We start from the raw sequence: 20728 nt of genomic DNA, 5'->3' as shown, positions 1-20728 counted from the left end.
GCATTTATTTTCCAATTGAGCTCTACCTGCAATGGGCAATTTTCATGCTATAAGCAGTTTTTCCTAACAAATGCAAGATATACCATGGGCTATCTCCGCAAGGAGGCATCAGATCTGCAAAACTCATGGTTTTTTTGTCTTCGGAGAACCGGGGGAACATGAATATGTGTTTGTTTTTCGAATTTGAGCTCTATCTGCAAAGGGCACTTTTCATGCAATAAGCAGTTTTTCCTAACAAATGCAAGATATAACATGGGCTATCTCCGCAAGGAGACATCAGATCTGCATAACTCGTGGTTTTTTGGTCTTCGGTGAGCCGGGGGAACATGAATATGTGTTTGTTTTTCGAATTTGAGCTCTATCTGCAAAGGGCACTTTTCTTGCTAAAAGCAGTTTTTCCTAACAAATGCAAGATATAACATGGGCTATCTCCGCAAGGAGACATCAGATCTGCATAACTCATGGTTTTTTGGTCTTCGGTGAGCCGGGGGAACTTGAATATGTGTTTGTTTTTCGAATTTGAGCTCTATCTGCAAAGGGCACTTTTCATGCTATAAGCAGTTTTTCCTAACAAATGCAAGATATAACATGGGCTATCTCCCCAAGGAGACATCATATGTACAAAACTCATGGTTTTTTGGTCTTCGGTGAGCCTGGGGAACTTGAATATGTGTTTGTTTTTCGAATTTGAGCTCTATCTGCAAAGGGCACTTTTCTTGCTAAAAGCAGTTTTTCCTAACAAATGCAAGATATAACATGGGCTATCTCCGCAAGGAGACATCAGATCTGCAAAACCCATGGTTTTTTGGTCTTCGGTGAGCCGGGGGAACATGAATAGGTGTTTGTTTTTCGAATTTGAGCTCTATCTGCAAAGGGCACTTTTCTTGCTAAAAGCAGTTTTTCCTAACAAATGCAAGATATAACCTGGGCTATCTCCGCAAGGAGACATCAGATCGGCAAAACCCATGGTTTTTTGGTTTTCCGAGAGCCGGGGGAACATAAATGTACCTTTGTTTTCCAAATTGAGCTCTATGCAATGGGCACTTTTCATGCTATAAGCAGTTTTTCCTAACAAATGCAAGATATACCATGGGCTGTCTCTGCAAGGAGACATCAGATCTGCAAAACTCATTGTATTTTGGTCTTCGGAGAGCCGGGGAAACAGGAATAGGTGTTTGTTTTTCGAATTTTAGCTCTTTCTGCAATGGACACTTTTCATGCTATAAGCAGTTTTCCCTAACAAATGCAAGATATGGGCTATCTCCGCTAGGAGACATCAGATCTGCAAAATCATGGTTTTTTCATCTTCCCTTTGCCCCCGGAACACGAATCTGCATTTATTTTCCAATTGAGCTCTATCTGCAATGGGCACTTTTCATGCTATAAGCAGTTTTTCCTAACAAATGCAAGATATAACATGGGCTATCTCCGCAAGGAGACATCAGATCTGCAAAACTCATGGTTTTTTTGTCTTCGGAGAACCGGGGGAACATGAATATGTGTTTGTTTTTCGAATTTGAGCTCTATCTGCAATGGGGACTTTTCATGCTATAAGCAGTTTCTAGTAACAAATGCAAGATATACCATGGGCTATCTCCGCAAGGAGACATCAGATCTGCAAAACTCATGATATTTTGGTCTTCAGTGAGCCTGGGGAACATGAATATGTGTTTGTTTTTCGAATTTGACCTCTATCTGCAGTAGGCACTTTTCATGCTATAAGCAATTTTTCCTAACAAGAGCAACATATAACCTGGGCTCTCTCCGCAAGGAGACATCAGATCGGCAAAACCCATGCTTTTTTGGTCTTCCGAGAGCCGGGGGAACATAACTCTACCTTTGTTTTCCAAATTGAGCTCTATGCAATGGGCACTTTTCATGCTATAAGCAGTTTTTCCTAACAAATGCAAGATATACCATGGGCTATCTCCGCAAGGAGACATCAGATCTGCAAAACTCATGTTTTTTTTAGTCTTTGGGGAGGCGGGGGAACATGAATATGTGTTTGTTTTTCGAATTTGAGCTCTATCTGCAATGGGGACTTTTCATGCTATAAGCAATTTTCCCTAACAAATGCAAGATATGGGCTCTCTCCGCAAGGAGACTACAGATCGGCAAAACCCATGGTTTTTTAGTCTTCCGAGAGCCGGGGGAACATAAATCTACCTTTGTTTTCATGCTATAAGCAATTTTCCCTAAGAAATGCAAGATATGGGCTATCTCCGCAAGGAGACATCAGATCTGCATAACTCGTGGTTTTTTGGTCTTCGGTGAGCCGGGGGAACATGAATACGTGTTTGTTTTTCGAATTTGAGCTCTATCTGCAAAGGGCACTTTTCTTGCTAAAAGCAGTTTTTCCTAACAAATGTAAGATATAACATGGGCTATCTCCGCAAGGAGACATCAGATCTGCATACCTCATGGTTTTTTTGTCTTCGGAGAACCGGGGGAACATGAATATGTGTTTGTTTTTCGAATTTGAGCTCTATCTGCAAAGGGCACTTTTCATGCTATAAGCAGTTTTTCCTAACAAATGCAAGATATAACATGGGCTATCTCCGCAAGGAGACATCAGATCTACATAACTCGTGGTTTTTTGGTCTTCGGTGAGCCGGGGGAACATGAATATGTGTTTGTTTTTCGAATTTGAGCTCTATCTGCAAAGGGCACTTTTCTTGCTAAAAGCAGTTTTTCCTAACAAATGCAAGATATAACATGGGCTATCTCCGCAAGGAGACATCAGATCTGCATAACTCATGGTTTTTTGGTCTTCGGTGAGCCGGGGGAACATGAATATGTGTTTTTCGAATTTGAGCTCTATCTGCAAAGGGCACTTTTCATGCTATAAGCAGTTTTTCCTAACAAATGCAAGATATAACATGGGCTATCTCCGCAAGGAGACATCAGATCTGCATAACTCATGGTTTTTTGGTCTTCGGTGAGCCGGGGGAACATGAATATGTGTTTGTTTTTCGAATTTGAGCTCTATCTGCAAAGGGCACTTTTCTTGCTAAAAGCAGTTTTTCCTAACAAATACAAGATATAACATGGGCTATCTCCGCAAGGAGACATCATATGTGCAAAACTCATGGTTTTTTGGTCTTCGGTGAGCCTGGGGAACTTGAATATGTGTTTGTTTTTCGAATTTGAGCTCTATCTGCAAAGGGCACTTTTCTTGCTAAAAGCAGTTTTTCCTAACAAATGCAAGATATAACATGGGCTATCTCCGCAAGGAGACATCAGATCTGCATAACTCATGGTTTTTTGGTCTTCGGTGAGCCGGGGGAACATGAATATGTGTTTGTTTTTCGAATTTGAGCTCTATCTGCTAGGGCACTTTTCATGCTATAAGCAGTTTTTCCTAACAAATGCAAGATATAACCTGGGCTCTCTCCGCAAGGAGACATCAGATCGGCAAAACCCATGGTTTTTTGGTTTTCCGAGAGCCGGGGGAACATAAATCTACCTTTGTTTTCCAAATTGAGCTCTATGCAATGGGCACTTTTCATGCTATAAGCAGTTTTTCCTAACAAATGCAAGATATACCATGGGCTATCTCCGCAAGGAGACATCAGATCTGCAAAACTCATGGTTTTTTTGTCTTCGGAGAACCGGGGGAACATGAATATGTGTTTGTTTTTCGAATTTGAGCTCTATCTGCAAAGGGCACTTTTCATGCTATAAGCAGTTTTTCCTAACAAATGCAAGATATAACATGGGCTATCTCCGCAAGGAGACATCAGATCTGCATAACTCGTGGTTTTTTGGTCTTCGGTGAGCCGGGGGAACATGAATATGTGTTTGTTTTTCGAATTTGAGCTCTATCTGCAAAGGGCACTTTTCTTGCTAAAAGCAGTTTTTCCTAACAAATGCAAGATATAACATGGGCTATCTCCGCAAGGAGACATCAGATCTGCATAACTCATGGTTTTTTGGTCTTCGGTGAGCCGGGGGAACTTGAATATGTGTTTGTTTTTCGAATTTGAGCTCTATCTGCAAAGGGCACTTTTCATGCTATAAGCAGTTTTTCCTAACAAATGCAAGATATAACATGGGCTATCTCCCCAAGGAGACATCATATGTACAAAACTCATGGTTTTTTGGTCTTCGGTGAGCCTGGGGAACTTGAATATGTGTTTGTTTTTCGAATTTGAGCTCTATCTGCAAAGGGCACTTTTCTTGCTAAAAGCAGTTTTTCCTAACAAATGCAAGATATAACATGGGCTATCTCCGCAAGGAGACATCAGATCTGCAAAACCCATGGTTTTTTGGTCTTCGGTGAGCCGGGGGAACATGAATAGGTGTTTGTTTTTCGAATTTGAGCTCTATCTGCAAAGGGCACTTTTCTTGCTAAAAGCAGTTTTTCCTAACAAATGCAAGATATAACCTGGGCTATCTCCGCAAGGAGACATCAGATCGGCAAAACCCATGGTTTTTTGGTTTTCCGAGAGCCGGGGGAACATAAATGTACCTTTGTTTTCCAAATTGAGCTCTATGCAATGGGCACTTTTCATGCTATAAGCAGTTTTTCCTAACAAATGCAAGATATACCATGGGCTGTCTCTGCAAGGAGACATCAGATCTGCAAAACTCATTGTATTTTGGTCTTCGGAGAGCCGGGGAAACAGGAATAGGTGTTTGTTTTTCGAATTTTAGCTCTTTCTGCAATGGACACTTTTCATGCTATAAGCAGTTTTCCCTAACAAATGCAAGATATGGGCTATCTCCGCTAGGAGACATCAGATCTGCAAAATCATGGTTTTTTCATCTTCCCTTTGCCCCCGGAACACGAATCTGCATTTATTTTCCAATTGAGCTCTATCTGCAATGGGCACTTTTCATGCTATAAGCAGTTTTTCCTAACAAATGCAAGATATAACATGGGCTATCTCCGCAAGGAGACATCAGATCTGCAAAACTCATGGTTTTTTTGTCTTCGGAGAACCGGGGGAACATGAATATGTGTTTGTTTTTCGAATTTGAGCTCTATCTGCAATGGGGACTTTTCATGCTCTAAGCAGTTTCTAGTAACAAATGCAAGATATACCATGGGCTATCTCCGCAAGGAGACATCAGATCTGCAAAACTCATGATATTTTGGTCTTCAGTGAGCCTGGGGAACATGAATATGTGTTTGTTTTTCGAATTTGACCTCTATCTGCAGTAGGCACTTTTCATGCTATAAGCAATTTTTCCTAACAAGAGCAACATATAACCTGGGCTCTCTCCGCAAGGAGACATCAGATCGGCAAAACCCATGCTTTTTTGGTCTTCCGAGAGCCGGGGGAACATAACTCTACCTTTGTTTTCCAAATTGAGCTCTATGCAATGGGCACTTTTCATGCTATAAGCAGTTTTTCCTAACAAATGCAAGATATACCATGGGCTATCTCCGCAAGGAGACATCAGATCTGCAAAACTCATGTTTTTTTTGTCTTTGGGGAGGCGGGGGAACATGAATATGTGTTTGTTTTTCGAATTTGAGCTCTATCTGCAATGGGGACTTTTCATGCTATAAGCAATTTTCCCTAACAAATGCAAGATATGGGCTCTCTCCGCAAGGAGACTACAGATCGGCAAAACCCATGGTTTTTTAGTCTTCCGAGAGCCGGGGGAACATAAATCTACCTTTGTTTTCATGCTATAAGCAATTTTCCCTAAGAAATGCAAGATATGGGCTATCTCCGCAAGGAGACATCAGATCTGCATAACTCGTGGTTTTTTGGTCTTCGGTGAGCCGGGGGAACATGAATACGTGTTTGTTTTTCGAATTTGAGCTCTATCTGCAAAGGGCACTTTTCTTGCTAAAAGCAGTTTTTCCTAACAAATGTAAGATATAACATGGGCTATCTCCGCAAGGAGACATCAGATCTGCATACCTCATGGTTTTTTTGTCTTCGGAGAACCGGGGGAACATGAATATGTGTTTGTTTTTCGAATTTGAGCTCTATCTGCAAAGGGCACTTTTCATGCTATAAGCAGTTTTTCCTAACAAATGCAAGATATAACATGGGCTATCTCCGCAAGGAGACATCAGATCTACATAACTCGTGGTTTTTTGGTCTTCGGTGAGCCGGGGGAACATGAATATGTGTTTGTTTTTCGAATTTGAGCTCTATCTGCAAAGGGCACTTTTCTTGCTAAAAGCAGTTTTTCCTAACAAATGCAAGATATAACATGGGCTATCTCCGCAAGGAGACATCAGATCTGCATAACTCATGGTTTTTTGGTCTTCGGTGAGCCGGGGGAACATGAATATGTGTTTTTCGAATTTGAGCTCTATCTGCAAAGGGCACTTTTCATGCTATAAGCAGTTTTTCCTAACAAATGCAAGATATAACATGGGCTATCTCCGCAAGGAGACATCAGATCTGCATAACTCATGGTTTTTTGGTCTTCGGTGAGCCGGGGGAACATGAATATGTGTTTGTTTTTCGAATTTGAGCTCTATCTGCAAAGGGCACTTTTCTTGCTAAAAGCAGTTTTTCCTAACAAATGCAAGATATAACATGGGCTATCTCCGCAAGGAGACATCATATGTGCAAAACTCATGGTTTTTTGGTCTTCGGTGAGCCTGGGGAACTTGAATATGTGTTTGTTTTTCGAATTTGAGCTCTATCTGCAAAGGGCACTTTTCTTGCTAAAAGCAGTTTTTCCTAACAAATGCAAGATATAACATGGGCTATCTCCGCAAGGAGACATCAGATCTGCATAACTCATGGTTTTTTGGTCTTCGGTGAGCCGGGGGAACATGAATATGTGTTTGTTTTTCGAATTTGAGCTCTATCTGCTAGGGCACTTTTCATGCTATAAGCAGTTTTTCCTAACAAATGCAAGATATAACCTGGGCTCTCTCCGCAAGGAGACATCAGATCGGCAAAACCCATGGTTTTTTGGTTTTCCGAGAGCCGGGGGAACATAAATCTACCTTTGTTTTCCAAATTGAGCTCTATGCAATGGGCACTTTTCATGCTATAAGCAGTTTTTCCTAACAAATGCAAGATATACCATGGGCTATCTCCGCAAGGAGACATCAGATCTGCAAAACTCATGGTTTTTTTGTCTTCGGAGAACCGGGGGAACATGAATATGTGTTTGTTTTTCGAATTTGAGCTCTATCTGCAAAGGGCACTTTTCATGCTATAAGCAGTTTTTCCTAACAAATGCAAGATATAACATGGGCTATCTCCGCAAGGAGACATCAGATCTACATAACTCGTGGTTTTTTGGTCTTCGGTGAGCCGGGGGAACATGAATATGTGTTTGTTTTTCGAATTTGAGCTCTATCTGCAAAGGGCACTTTTCTTGCTAAAAGCAGTTTTTCCTAACAAATGCAAGATATAATATGGGCTATCTCCGCAAGGAGACATCAGATCTGCATAACTCATGGTTTTTTGGTCTTCGGTGAGCCGGGGGACCATGAATATGTGTTTGTTTTTCGAATTTGAGCTCTATCTGCAAAGGGCACTTTTCATGCTATAAGCAGTTTTTCCTAACAAATGCAAGATATAACATGGGCTATCTCCCCAAGGAGACATCATATGTGCAAAACTCATGGTTTTTTGGTCTTCGGTGAGCCTGGGGAACTTGAATATGTGTTTGTTTTTCGAATTTGAGCTCTATCTGCAAAGGGCACTTTTCTTGCTAAAAGCAGTTTTTCCTAACAAATGCAGGATATAACATGGGCTATCTCCGCAAGCAGACATCAGATCTGCAAAACCCATGGTTTTTTGGTCTTCGGTGAGCCGGGGGAACATGAATAGGTGTTTGTTTTTCGAATTTGAGCTCTATCTGCAAAGGGCACTTTTCATGCTATAAGCAGTTTTTCCTAACAAATGCAAGATATAACATGGGCTATCTCCGCAAGGAGACATCAGATCTGCATAACTCATGGTTTTTTGGTCTTCGGTGAGCCGGGGGAACATGAATATGTGTTTGTTTTTCGAATTTGAGCTCTATCTGCTAGGGCACTTTTCATGCTATAAGCAGTTTTTCCTAACAAATGCAAGATATAACCTGGGCTCTCTCCGCAAGGAGACATCAGATCGGCAAAACCCATGGTTTTTTGGTTTTCCGAGAGCCGGGGGAACATAAATCTACCTTTGTTTTCCAAATTGAGCTCTATGCAATGGGCACTTTTCATGCTATAAGCAGTTTTTCCTAACAAATGCAAGATATACCATGGGCTGTCTCTGCAAGGAGACATCAGATCTGCAAAACTCATTGTATTTTGGTCTTCGGAGAGCCGGGGAAACAGGAATAGGTGTTTGTTTTTCGAATTTTAGCTCTTTCTGCAATGGACACTTTTCATGCTATAAGCAGTTTTCCCTAACAAATGCAAGATATGGGCTATCAACGCAAGGAGACATCAGATCTGCAAAATCATGGTTTTTTCATCTTCCCTTTGCCCCCGGAACACGAATCTGCATTTATTTTCCAATTGAGCTCTACCTGCAATGGGCACTTTTCATGCTATAAGCAGTTTTTCCTAACAAATGCAAGATATACCATGGGCTATCTCCGCAAGGAGACATCAGATCTGCAAAACTCATGGTTTTTTTGTCTTCGGAGAACCGGGGGAACATGAATATGTGTTTGTTTTTCGAATTTGAGCTCTATCTGCAAAGGGCACTTTTCATGCTATAAGCAGTTTTTCCTAACAAATGCAAGATATAACATGGGCTATCTCCGCAAGGAGACATCAGATCTGCATAACTCGTGGTTTTTTGGTCTTCGGTGAGCCGGGGGAACATGAATATGTGTTTGTTTTTCGAATTTGAGCTCTATCTGCAAAGGGCACTTTTCTTGCTAAAAGCAGTTTTTCCTAACAAATGCAAGATATAACATGGGCTATCTCCGCAAGGAGACATCAGATCTGCATAACTCATGGTTTTTTGGTCTTCGGTGAGCCGGGGGAACTTGAATATGTGTTTGTTTTTCGAATTTGAGCTCTATCTGCAAAGGGCACTTTTCATGCTATAAGCAGTTTTTCCTAACAAATGCAAGATATAACATGGGCTATCTCCCCAAGGAGACATCATATGTACAAAACTCATGGTTTTTTGGTCTTCGGTGAGCCTGGGGAACTTGAATATGTGTTTGTTTTTCGAATTTGAGCTCTATCTGCAAAGGGCACTTTTCTTGCTAAAAGCAGTTTTTCCTAACAAATGCAAGATATAACATGGGCTATCTCCGCAAGGAGACATCAGATCTGCAAAACCCATGGTTTTTTGGTCTTCGGTGAGCCGGGGGAACATGAATAGGTGTTTGTTTTTCGAATTTGAGCTCTATCTGCAAAGGGCACTTTTCTTGCTAAAAGCAGTTTTTCCTAACAAATGCAAGATATAACCTGGGCTATCTCCGCAAGGAGACATCAGATCGGCAAAACCCATGGTTTTTTGGTTTTCCGAGAGCCGGGGGAACATAAATGTACCTTTGTTTTCCAAATTGAGCTCTATGCAATGGGCACTTTTCATGCTATAAGCAGTTTTTCCTAACAAATGCAAGATATACCATGGGCTGTCTCTGCAAGGAGACATCAGATCTGCAATACTCATTGTATTTTGGTCTTCGGAGAGCCGGGGAAACAGGAATAGGTGTTTGTTTTTCGAATTTTAGCTCTTTCTGCAATGGACACTTTTCATGCTATAAGCAGTTTTCCCTAACAAATGCAAGATATGGGCTATCTCCGCTAGGAGACATCAGATCTGCAAAATCATGGTTTTTTCATCTTCCCTTTGCCCCCGGAACACGAATCTGCATTTATTTTCCAATTGAGCTCTATCTGCAATGGGCACGTTTCATGCTATAAGCAGTTTTTCCTAACAAATGCAAGATATACCATGGGCTATCTCCGCAAGGAGACATCAGATCTGCAAAACTCATGGTTTTTTTGTCTTCGGAGAACCGTGGGAACATGAATATGTGTTTGTTTTTCGAATTTGAGCTCTATCTGCAAAGGGCACTTTTCATGCTATAAGCAGTTTTTCCTAACAAATGCAAGATATAACATGGGCTATCTCCGCAAGGAGACATCAGATCTGCATAACTCGTGGTTTTTTGGTCTTCGGTGAGCCGGGGGAACATGAATATGTGTTTGTTTTTCGAATTTGAGCTCTATCTGCAAAGGGCACTTTTCTTGCTAAAAGCAGTTTTTCCTAACAAATGCAAGATATAACATGGGCTATCTCCGCAAGGAGACATCAGATCTGCATAACTCATGGTTTTTTGGTCTTCGGTGAGCCGGGGGAACTTGAATATGTGTTTGTTTTTCGAATTTGAGCTCTATCTGCAAAGGGCACTTTTCATGCTATAAGCAGTTTTTCCTAACAAATGCAAGATATAACATGGGCTATCTCCCCAAGGAGACATCATATGTGCAAAACTCATGGTTTTTTGGTCTTCGGTGAGCCTGGGGAACTTGAATATGTGTTTGTTTTTCGAATTTGAGCTCTATCTGCAAAGGGCACTTTTCTTGCTAAAAGCAGTTTTTCCTAACAAATGCAAGATATAACATGGGCTATCTCCGCAAGGAGACATCAGATCTGCAAAACCCATGGTTTTTTGGTCTTCGGTGAGCCGGGGGAACATGAATAGGTGTTTGTTTTTCGAATTTGAGCTCTATCTGCAAAGGGCACTTTTCTTGCTAAAAGCAGTTTTTCCTAACAAATGCAAGATATAACCTGGGCTATCTCCGCAAGGAGACATCAGATCGGCAAAACCCATGGTTTTTTGGTTTTCCGAGAGCCGGGGGAACATAAATCTACCTTTGTTTTCCAAATTGAGCTCTATGCAATGGGCACTTTTCATGCTATAAGCAGTTTTTCCTAACAAATGCAAGATATACCATGGGCTGTCTCTGCAAGGAGACATCAGATCTGCAACACTCATTGTATTTTGGTCTTCGGAGAGCCGGGGAAACAGGAATACGTGTTTGTTTTTCGAATTTTAGCTCTTTCTGCAATGGACACTTTTCATGCTATAAGCAGTTTTCCCTAACAAATGCAAGATATGGGCTATCTCCGCTAGGAGACATCGGATCTGCAAAACTCATGGTTTTTTTGTCTTCGGAGAACCGGGGGAACATGAATATGTGTTTGTTTTTCGAATTTGAGCTCTATCTGCAATGGGGACTTTTCATGCTATAAGCAGTTTCTAGTAACAAATGCAAGATATACCATGGGCTATCTCCGCAAGGAGACATCAGATCTGCAAAACTCATGATATTTTGGTCTTCAGTGAGCCTGGGGAACATGAATATGTGTTTGTTTTTCGAATTTGACCTCTATCTGCAGTAGGCACTTTTCATGCTATAAGCAATTTTTCCTAACAAGAGCAACATATAACCTGGGCTCTCTCCGCAAGGAGACATCAGATCGGCAAAACCCATGCTTTTTTGGTCTTCCGAGAGCCGGGGGAACATAACTCTACCTTTGTTTTCCAAATTGAGCTCTATGCAATGGGCACTTTTCATGCTATAAGCAGTTTTTCCTAACAAATGCAAGATATACCATGGGCTATCTCCGCAAGGAGACATCAGATCTGCAAAACTCATGTTTTTTTTTTTCTTTGGGGAGGCGGGGGAACATGAATATGTGTTTGTTTTTCGAATTTGAGCTCTATCTCCAATGGGGACTTTTCATGCTATAAGCAATTTTCCCTAACAAATGCAAGATATGGGCTCTCTCCGCAAGGAGACTACAGATCGGCAAAACCCATGGTTTTTTGGTCTTCCGAGAGCCGGGGGAACATAAATCTACCTTTGTTTTCATGCTATAAGCAATTTTCCCTAAGAAATGCAAGATATGGGCTATCTCCGCAAGGAGACATCAGATCTGCATAACTCGTGGTTTTTTGGTCTTCGGTGAGCCGGGGGAACATGAATACGTGTTTGTTTTTCGAATTTGAGCTCTATCTGCAAAGGGCACTTTTCATGCTATAAGCAGTTTTTCCTAACAAATGCAAGATATAACATGGGCTATCTCCGCAAGGAGACATCAGATCTACATAACTCGTGGTTTTTTGGTCTTCGGTGAGCCGGGGGAACATGAATATGTGTTTGTTTTTCGAATTTGAGCTCTATCTGCAAAGGGCACTTTTCTTGCTAAAAGCAGTTTTTCCTAACAAATGCAAGATATAACATGGGCTATCTCCGCAAGGAGACATCAGATCTGCATAACTCATGGTTTTTTGGTCTTCGGTGAGCCGGGGGAACATGAATATGTGTTTGTTTTTCGAATTTGAGCTCTATCTGCAAAGGGCACTTTTCATGCTTTAAGCAGTTTTTCCTAACAAATGCAAGATATAACATGGGCTATCTCCCCAAGGAGACATCATATGTGCAAAACTCATGGTTTTTTGGTATTCGGTGAGCCTGGGGAACTTGAATATGTGTTTGTTTTTCGAATTTGAGCTCTATCTGCAAAGGGCACTTTTCTTGCTAAAAGCAGTTTTTCCTAACAAATGCAGGATATAACATGGGCTATCTCCGCAAGGAGACATCAGATCTGCAAAACCCATGGTTTTTTGGTCTTCGGTGAGCCGGGGGAACATGAATATGTGTTTGTTTTTCGAATTTGAGCTCTATCTGCAAAGGGCACTTTTCATGCTATAAGCAGTTTTTCCTAACAAATGCAAGATATAACATGGGCTATCTCCGCAAGGAGACATCAGATCTGCATAACTCATGGTTTTTTGGTCTTCGGTGAGCCGGGGGAACATGAATATGTGTTTGTTTTTCGAATTTGAGCTCTATCTGCTAGGGCACTTTTCATGCTATAAGCAGTTTTTCCTAACAAATGCAAGATATAACCTGGGCTCTCTCCGCAAGGAGACATCCGATCGGCAAAACCCATGGTTTTTTGGTTTTCCGAGAGCCGGGGGAACATAAATCTACCTTTGTTTTCCAAATTGAGCTCTATGCAATGGGCACTTTTCATGCTATAAGCAGTTTTTCCTAACAAATGCAAGATATACCATGGGCTATCTCCGCAAGGAGACATCAGATCTGCAAAACTCATGGTTTTTTTGTCTTCGGAGAACCGGGGGAACATGAATATGTGTTTGTTTTTCGAATTTGAGCTCTATCTGCAAAGGGCACTTTTCTTGCTAAAAGCAGTTTTTCCTAACAAATGCAGGATATAACATGGGCTATCTCCGCAAGGAGACATCAGATCTGCAAAACCCATGGTTTTTTGGTCTTTGGTGAGCCGGGGGAACATGAATATGTGTTTGTTTTTCGAATTTGAGCTCTATCTGCAAAGGGCACTTTTCATGCTATAAGCAATTTTTCCTAACAAATGCAAGATATAACATGGGCTATCTCCGCAAGGAGACATCAGATCTGCATAACTCATGGTTTTTTGGTCTTCGGTGATCCGGGGGAACATGAATATGTGTTTGTTTTTCGAATTTGAGCTCTATCTGCTAGGGCACTTTTCATGCTATAAGCAGTTTTTCCTAACAAATGCAAGATATAACCTGGGCTCTCTCCGCAAGGAGACATCAGATCGGCAAAACCCATGGTTTTTTGGTTTTCCGAGAGCCGGGGGAACATAAATCTACCTTTGTTTTCCAAATTGAGCTCTATGCAATGGGCACTTTTCATGCTATAAGCAGTTTTTCCTAACAAATGCAAGATATACCATGGGCTGTCTCTGCAAGGAGACATCAGATCTGCAAAACTCATTGTATTTTGGTCTTCGGAGAGCCGGGGAAACAGGAATAGGTGTTTGTTTTTCGAATTTTAGCTCTTTCTGCAATGGACACTTTTCATGCTATAAGCAGTTTTCCCTAACAAATGCAAGATATGGGCTATCAACGCAAGGAGACATCAGATCTGCAAAATCATGGTTTTTTCATCTTCCCTTTGCCCCCGGAACACGAATCTGCATTTATTTTCCAATTGAGCTCTATCTGCAATGGGCACTTTTCATGCTATAAGCAGTTTTTCCTAACAAATGCAAGATATACCATGGGCTATCTCCGCAAGGAGACATCAGATCTGCATAACTCGTGGTTTTTTGGTCTTCGGTGAGCCGGGGGAACATGAATATGTGTTTGTTTTTCGAATTTGAGCTCTATCTGCAAAGGGCACTTTTCTTGCTAAAAGCAGTTTTTCCTAACAAATGCAAGATATAACATGGGCTATCTCCGCAAGGAGACATCAGATCTGCATAACTCATGGTTTTTTGGTCTTCGGTGAGCCGGGGGAACATGAATATGTGTTTGTTTTTCGAATTTGAGCTCTATCTGCTAGGGCACTTTTCATGCTATAAGCAGTTTTTCCTAACAAATGCAAGATATAACCTGGGCTCTCTCCGCAAGGAGACATCAGATCGGCAAAACCCATGGTTTTTTGGTTTTCCGAGAGCCGGGGGAACATAAATCTACCTTTGTTTTCCAAATTGAGCTCTATGCAATGGGCACTTTTCATGCTATAAGCAGTTTTTCCTAACAAATGCAAGATATACCATGGGCTATCTCCGCAAGGAGACATCAGATCTGCAAAACTCATGGTTTTTTTGTCTTCGGAGAACCGGGGGAACATGAATATGTGTTTGTTTTTCGAATTTGAGCTCTATCTGCAAAGGGCACTTTTCATGCTAAAAGCAGTTTTTCCTAACAAATGCAAGATATAACATGGGCTATCTCCCCAAGGAGACATCATATGTGCAAAACTCATGGTTTTTTGGTCTTCGGTGAGCCTGGGGAACTTGAATATGTGTTTGTTTTTCGAATTTGAGCTCTATCTGCAAAGGGCACTTTTCTTGCTAAAAGCAGTTTTTCCTAACAAATGCAGGATATAACATGGGCTATCTCCGCAAGGAGACATCAGATCTGCAAAACCCATGGTTTTTTGGTCTTTGGTGAGCCGGGGGAACATGAATATGTGTTTGTTTTTCGAATTTGAGCTCTATCTGCAAAGGGCACTTTTCATGCTATAAGCAATTTTTCCTAACAAATGCAAGATATAACATGGGCTATCTCCGCAAGGAGACATTAGATCTGCATAACTCATGGTTTTTTGGTCTTCGGTGAGCCGGGGGAACATGAATATGTGTTTGTTTTTCGAATTTGAGCTCTATCTGCTAGGGCACTTTTCATGCTATAAGCAGTTTTTCCTAACAAATGCAAGATATAACCTGGGCTCTCTCCGCAAGGAGACATCAGATCGGCAAAACCCATGGTTTTTTGGTTTTCCGAGAGCCGGGGGAACATAAATCTACCTTTGTTTTCCAAATTGAGCTCTATGCAATGGGCACTTTTCATGCTATAAGCAGTTTTTCCTAACAAATGCAAGATATACCATGGGCTGTCTCTGCAAGGAGACATCAGATCTGCAAAACTCATTGTATTTTGGTCTTCGGAGAGCCGGGGAAACAGGAATAGGTGTTTGTTTTTCGAATTTTAGCTCTTTCTGCAATGGACACTTTTCATGCTATAAGCAGTTTTCCCTAACAAATGCAAGATATGGGCTATCAACGCAAGGAGACATCAGATCTGCAAAATCATGGTTTTTTCATCTTCCCTTTGCCCCCGGAACACGAATCTGCATTTATTTTCCAATTGAGCTCTATCTGCAATGGGCACTTTTCATGCTATAAGCAGTTTTTCCTAACAAATGCAAGATATACCATGGGCTATCTCCGCAAGGAGACATCAGATCTGCATAACTCGTGGTTTTTTGGTCTTCGGTGAGCCGGGGGAACATGAATATGTGTTTGTTTTTCGAATTTGAGCTCTATCTGCAAAGGGCACTTTTCTTGCTAAAAGCAGTTTTTCCTAACAAATGCAAGATATAACATGGGCTATCTCCGCAAGGAGACATCAGATCTGCATAACTCATGGTTTTTTGGTTTTCGGTGAGCCGGGGGAACTTGAATATGTGTTTGTTTTTCGAATTTGAGCTCTATCTGCAAAGGGCACTTTTCATGCTATAAGCAGTTTTTCCTAACAAATGCAAGATATAACATGGGCTATCTCCCCAAGGAGACATCATATGTGCAAAACTCATGGTTTTTTGGTCTTCGGTGAGCCTGGGGAACTTGAATATGTGTTTGTTTTTCGAATTTGAGCTCTATCTGCAAAGGGCACTTTTCTTGCTAAAAGCAGTTTTTCCTAACAAATGCAAGATATAACATGGGCTATCTCCGCAAGGAGACATCAGATCTGCAAAACCCATGGTTTTTTGGTCTTCGGTGAGCCGGGGGAACATGAATAGGTGTTTGTTTTTCGAATTTGAGCTCTATCTGCAAAGGGCACTTTTCTTGCTAAAAGCAGTTTTTCCTAACAAATGCAAGATATAACCTGGGCTATCTCCGCAAGGAGACATCAGATCGGCAAAACCCATGGTTTTTTGGTTTTCCGAGAGCCGGGGGAACATAAATGTACCTTTGTTTTCCAAATTGAGCTCTATGCAATGGGCACTTTTCATGCTATAAGCAGTTTTTCCTAACAAATGCAAGATATACCATGGGCTGTCTCTGCAAGGAGACATCAGATCTGCAACACTCATTGTATTTTGGTCTTCGGAGAGCCGGGGAAACAGGAATACGTGTTTGTTTTTCGAATTTTAGCTCTTTCTGCAATGGACACTTTTCATGCTATAAGCAGTTTTCCCTAACAAATGCAAGATATGGGCTATCTCCGCTAGGAGACATCAGATCTGCAAAATCATGGTTTTTTCATCTTCCCTTTGCCCCCGGAACACGAATCTGCATTTATTTTCCAATTGAGCTCTATCTGCAATGGGCACTTTTCATGCTATAAGCAGTTTTTCCTAACAAATGCAAGATATAACATGGGCTATCTCCGCAAGGAGACATCAGATCTGCAAAACTCATGGTTTTTTTGTCTTCGGAGAACCGGGGGAACATGAATATGTGTTTGTTTTTCGAATTTGAGCTCTATCTGCAATGGGGACTTTTCATGCTATAAGCAATTTTTCCTAACAAGAGCAACATATAACCTGGGCTCTCTCCGCAAGGAGACATCAGATCGGCAAAACCCATGCTTTTTTGGTCTTCCGAGAGCCGGGGGAACATAACTCTACCTTTGTTTTCCAAATTGAGCTCTATGCAATGGGCACTTTTCATGCTATAAGCAGTTTTTCCTAACAAATGCAAGATATACCATGGGCTATCTCCGCAAGGAGACATCAGATCTGCAAAACTCATGTTTTTTTTTGTCTTTGGGGAGGCGGGGGAACATGAATATGTGTTTGTTTTTCGAATTTGAGCTCTATCTGCAATGGGGACTTTTCATGCTATAAGCAATTTTCCCTAACAAATGCAAGATATGGGCTCTCTCCGCAAGGAGACTACAGATCGGCAAAACCCATGGTTTTTTGGTCTTCCGAGAGCCGGGGGAACATAAATCTACCTTTGTTTTCATTTTCCCTAAGAAATGCAAGATATGGGCTATCTCCGCAAGGAGACATCAGATCTGCATAACTCGTGGTTTTTTGGTCTTCGGTGAGCCGGGGGAACATGAATACGTGTTTGTTTTTCGAATTTGAGCTCTATCTGCAAAGGGCACTTTTCTTGCTAAAAGCAATTTTTCCTAACAAATGTAAGATATAACATGGGCTATCTCCGCAAGGAGACATCAGATCTGCATAACTCATGGTTTTTTTGTCTTCGGAGAACCGGGGGAACATGAATATGTGTTTGTTTTTCGAGTTTGAGCTCTATCTGCAAAGCGCACTTTTCTTGCTAAAAGCAGTTTTTCCTAACAAATGCAAGATATAACATGGGCTATCTCCGCAAGGAGACATCAGATCTACATAACTCGTGGTTTTTTGGTCTTCGGTGAGCCGGGGGAACATGAATATGTGTTTGTTTTTCGAATTTGAGCTCTATCTGCAAAGCGCACTTTTCTTGCTAAAAGCAGTTTTTCCTAACAAATGCAAGATATAACATGGGCTATCTCCGCAAGGAGACATCAGATCTGCATAACTCATGGTTTTTTGGTCTTCGGTGAGCCGGGGGAACATGAATATGTGTTTGTTTTTCGAATTTGAGCTCTATCTGCAAAGGGCACTTTTCATGCTATAAGCAGTTTTTCCTAACAAATGCAAGATATAACATGGGCTATCTCCCCAAGGAGACATCATATGTGCAAAACTCATGGTTTTTTGGTCTTCGGTGAGCCTGGGGAACTTGAATATGTGCTTGTTTTTCGAATTTGAGCTCTATCTGCAAAGGGCACTTTTCTTGCTAAAAGCAGTTTTTCCTAACAAATGCAGGATATAACATGGGCTATCTCCGCAAGGAGACATCAGATCTGCAAAACCCATGGTTTTTTGGTCTTCGGTGAGCCGGGGGAACATGAATATGTGTTTGTTTTTCGAATTTGAGCTCTATCTGCAAAGGGCACTTTTCATGCTATAAGCAGTTTTTCCTAACAAATGCAAGATATAACATGGGCTATCTCCGCAAGGAGACATCAGATCTGCATAACTCATGGTTTTTTGGTCTTCGGTGAGCCGGGGGAACATGAATATGTGTTTGTTTTTCGAATTTGAGCTCTATCTGCTAGGGCACTTTTCATGCTATAAGCAGTTTTTCCTAACAAATGCAAGATATAACCTGGGCTCTCTCCGCAAGGGGACATCAGATCGGCAAAACCCATGGTTTTTTGGTTTTCCGAGAGCCGGGGGAACATAAATCTTTGTTTTCCAAATTGAGCTCTATGCAATGGGCACTTTTCATGCTATAAGCAGTTTTTCCTAACAAATGCAAGATATACCATGGGCTATCTCCGCAAGGAGACATCAGATCTGCAAAACTCATGGTTTTTTTGTCTTCGGAGAACCGGGGGAACATGAATATGTGTTTGTTTTTCGAATTTGAGCTCTATCTGAAAAGGGCACTTTTCATGCTAAAAGCAGTTTTTCCTAACAAATGCAAGATATAACATGGGCTATCTCCCCAAGGAGACATCATATGTGCAAAACTCATGGTTTTTTGGTCTTCGGTGAGCCTGGGGAACTTGAATATGTGTTTGTTTTTCGAATTTGAGCTCTATCTGCAAAGGGCACTTTTCTTGCTAAAAGCAGTTTTTCCTAACAAATGCAGGATATAACATGGGCTATCTCCGCAAGGAGACATCAGATCTGCAAAACCCATGGTTTTTTGGTCTTCGGTGAGCCGGGGGAACATGAATATGTGTTTGTTTTTCGAATTTGAGCTCTATCTGCAAAGGGCACTTTTCATGCTATAAGCAGTTTTTCCTAACAAATGCAAGATATAACATGGGCTATCTCCGCAAGGAGACATCAGATCTGCATAACTCATGGTTTTTTGGTCTTCGGTGAGCCGGGGGAACATGAATATGTGTTTGTTTTTCGAATTTGAGCTCTATCTGCTAGGGCACTTTTCATGCTATAAGCAGTTTTTCCTAACAAATGCAAGATATAACCTGGGCTCTCTCCGCAAGGAGACATCAGATCGGCAAAACCCATGGTTTTTTGGTTTTCCGAGAGCCGGGGGAACATAAATCTACCTTTGTTTTCCAAATTGAGCTCTATGCAATGGGCACTTTTAATGCTATAAGCAGTTTTTCCTAACAAATGCAAGATATACCATGGGCTGTCTCTGCAAGGAGACATCAGATCTGCAAAACCCATGGTTTTTTGGTCTTCGGTGAGCCGGGGGAACATGAATAGGTGTTTGTTTTTCGAATTTGAGCTCTATCTGCAAAGGGCACTTTTCTTGCTAAAAGCAGTTTTTCCTAACAAATGCAAGATATAACCTGGGCTATCTCCGCAAGGAGACATCAGATCGGCAAAACCCATGGTTTTTTGGTTTTCCGAGAGCCGGGGGAACATAAATGTACCTTTGTTTTCCAAATTGAGCTCTATGCAATGGGCACTTTTCATGCTATAAGCAGTTTTTCCTAACAAATGCAAGATATACCATGGGCTGTCTCTGCAAGGAGACATCAGATCTGCAAATCTCATTGTATTTTGGTCTTCGGAGAGCCGGGGAAACAGGAATAGGTGTTTGTTTTTCGAATTTTAGCTCTTTCTGCAATGGACACTTTTCATGCTATAAGCAGTTTTCCCTAACAAATGCAAGATATGGGCTATCAACGCAAGGAGACATCAGATCTGCAAAATCATGGTTTTTTCATCTTCCCTTTGCCCCCGGAACACGAATCTGCATTTATTTTCCAATTGAGCTCTATCTGCAATGGGCACTTTTCATGCTATAAGCAGTTTTTCCTAACAAATGCAAGATATACCATGGGCTATCTCCGCAAGGAGACATCAGATCTGCAAAACTCATGGTTTTTTTGTCTTCGGAGAACCGGGGGAACATGAATATGTGTTTGTTTTTCGAATTTGAGCTCTATCTGCAAAGGGCACTTTTCATGCTATAAGCAGTTTTTCCTAACAAATGCAAGATATAACATGGGCTATCTCCGCAAGGAGACATCAGATATGCATAACTCGTGGTTTTTTGGTCTTCGGTGAGCCGGGGAAACATGAATATGTGTTTGTTTTTCGAATTTGAGCTCTATCTGCAAAGGGCACTTTTCTTGCTAAAAGCAGTTTTTCCTAACAAATGCAAGATATAACATGGGCTATCTCCGCAAGGAGACATCAGATCTGCATAACTCATGGTTTTTTGGTCTTCGGTGAGCCGGGGGAACTTGAATATGTGTTTGTTTTTCGAATTTGAGCTCTATCTGCAAAGGGCACTTTTCATGCTATAAGCAGTTT

Source organism: Vipera berus (genome assembly GCF_964194415.1).
Source record: "Vipera berus genome assembly, chromosome: Z".
Taxonomy (NCBI): Eukaryota; Metazoa; Chordata; class Lepidosauria; order Squamata; family Viperidae; genus Vipera; species Vipera berus.
Note: the sequence above shows the minus strand (reverse complement) of the source record.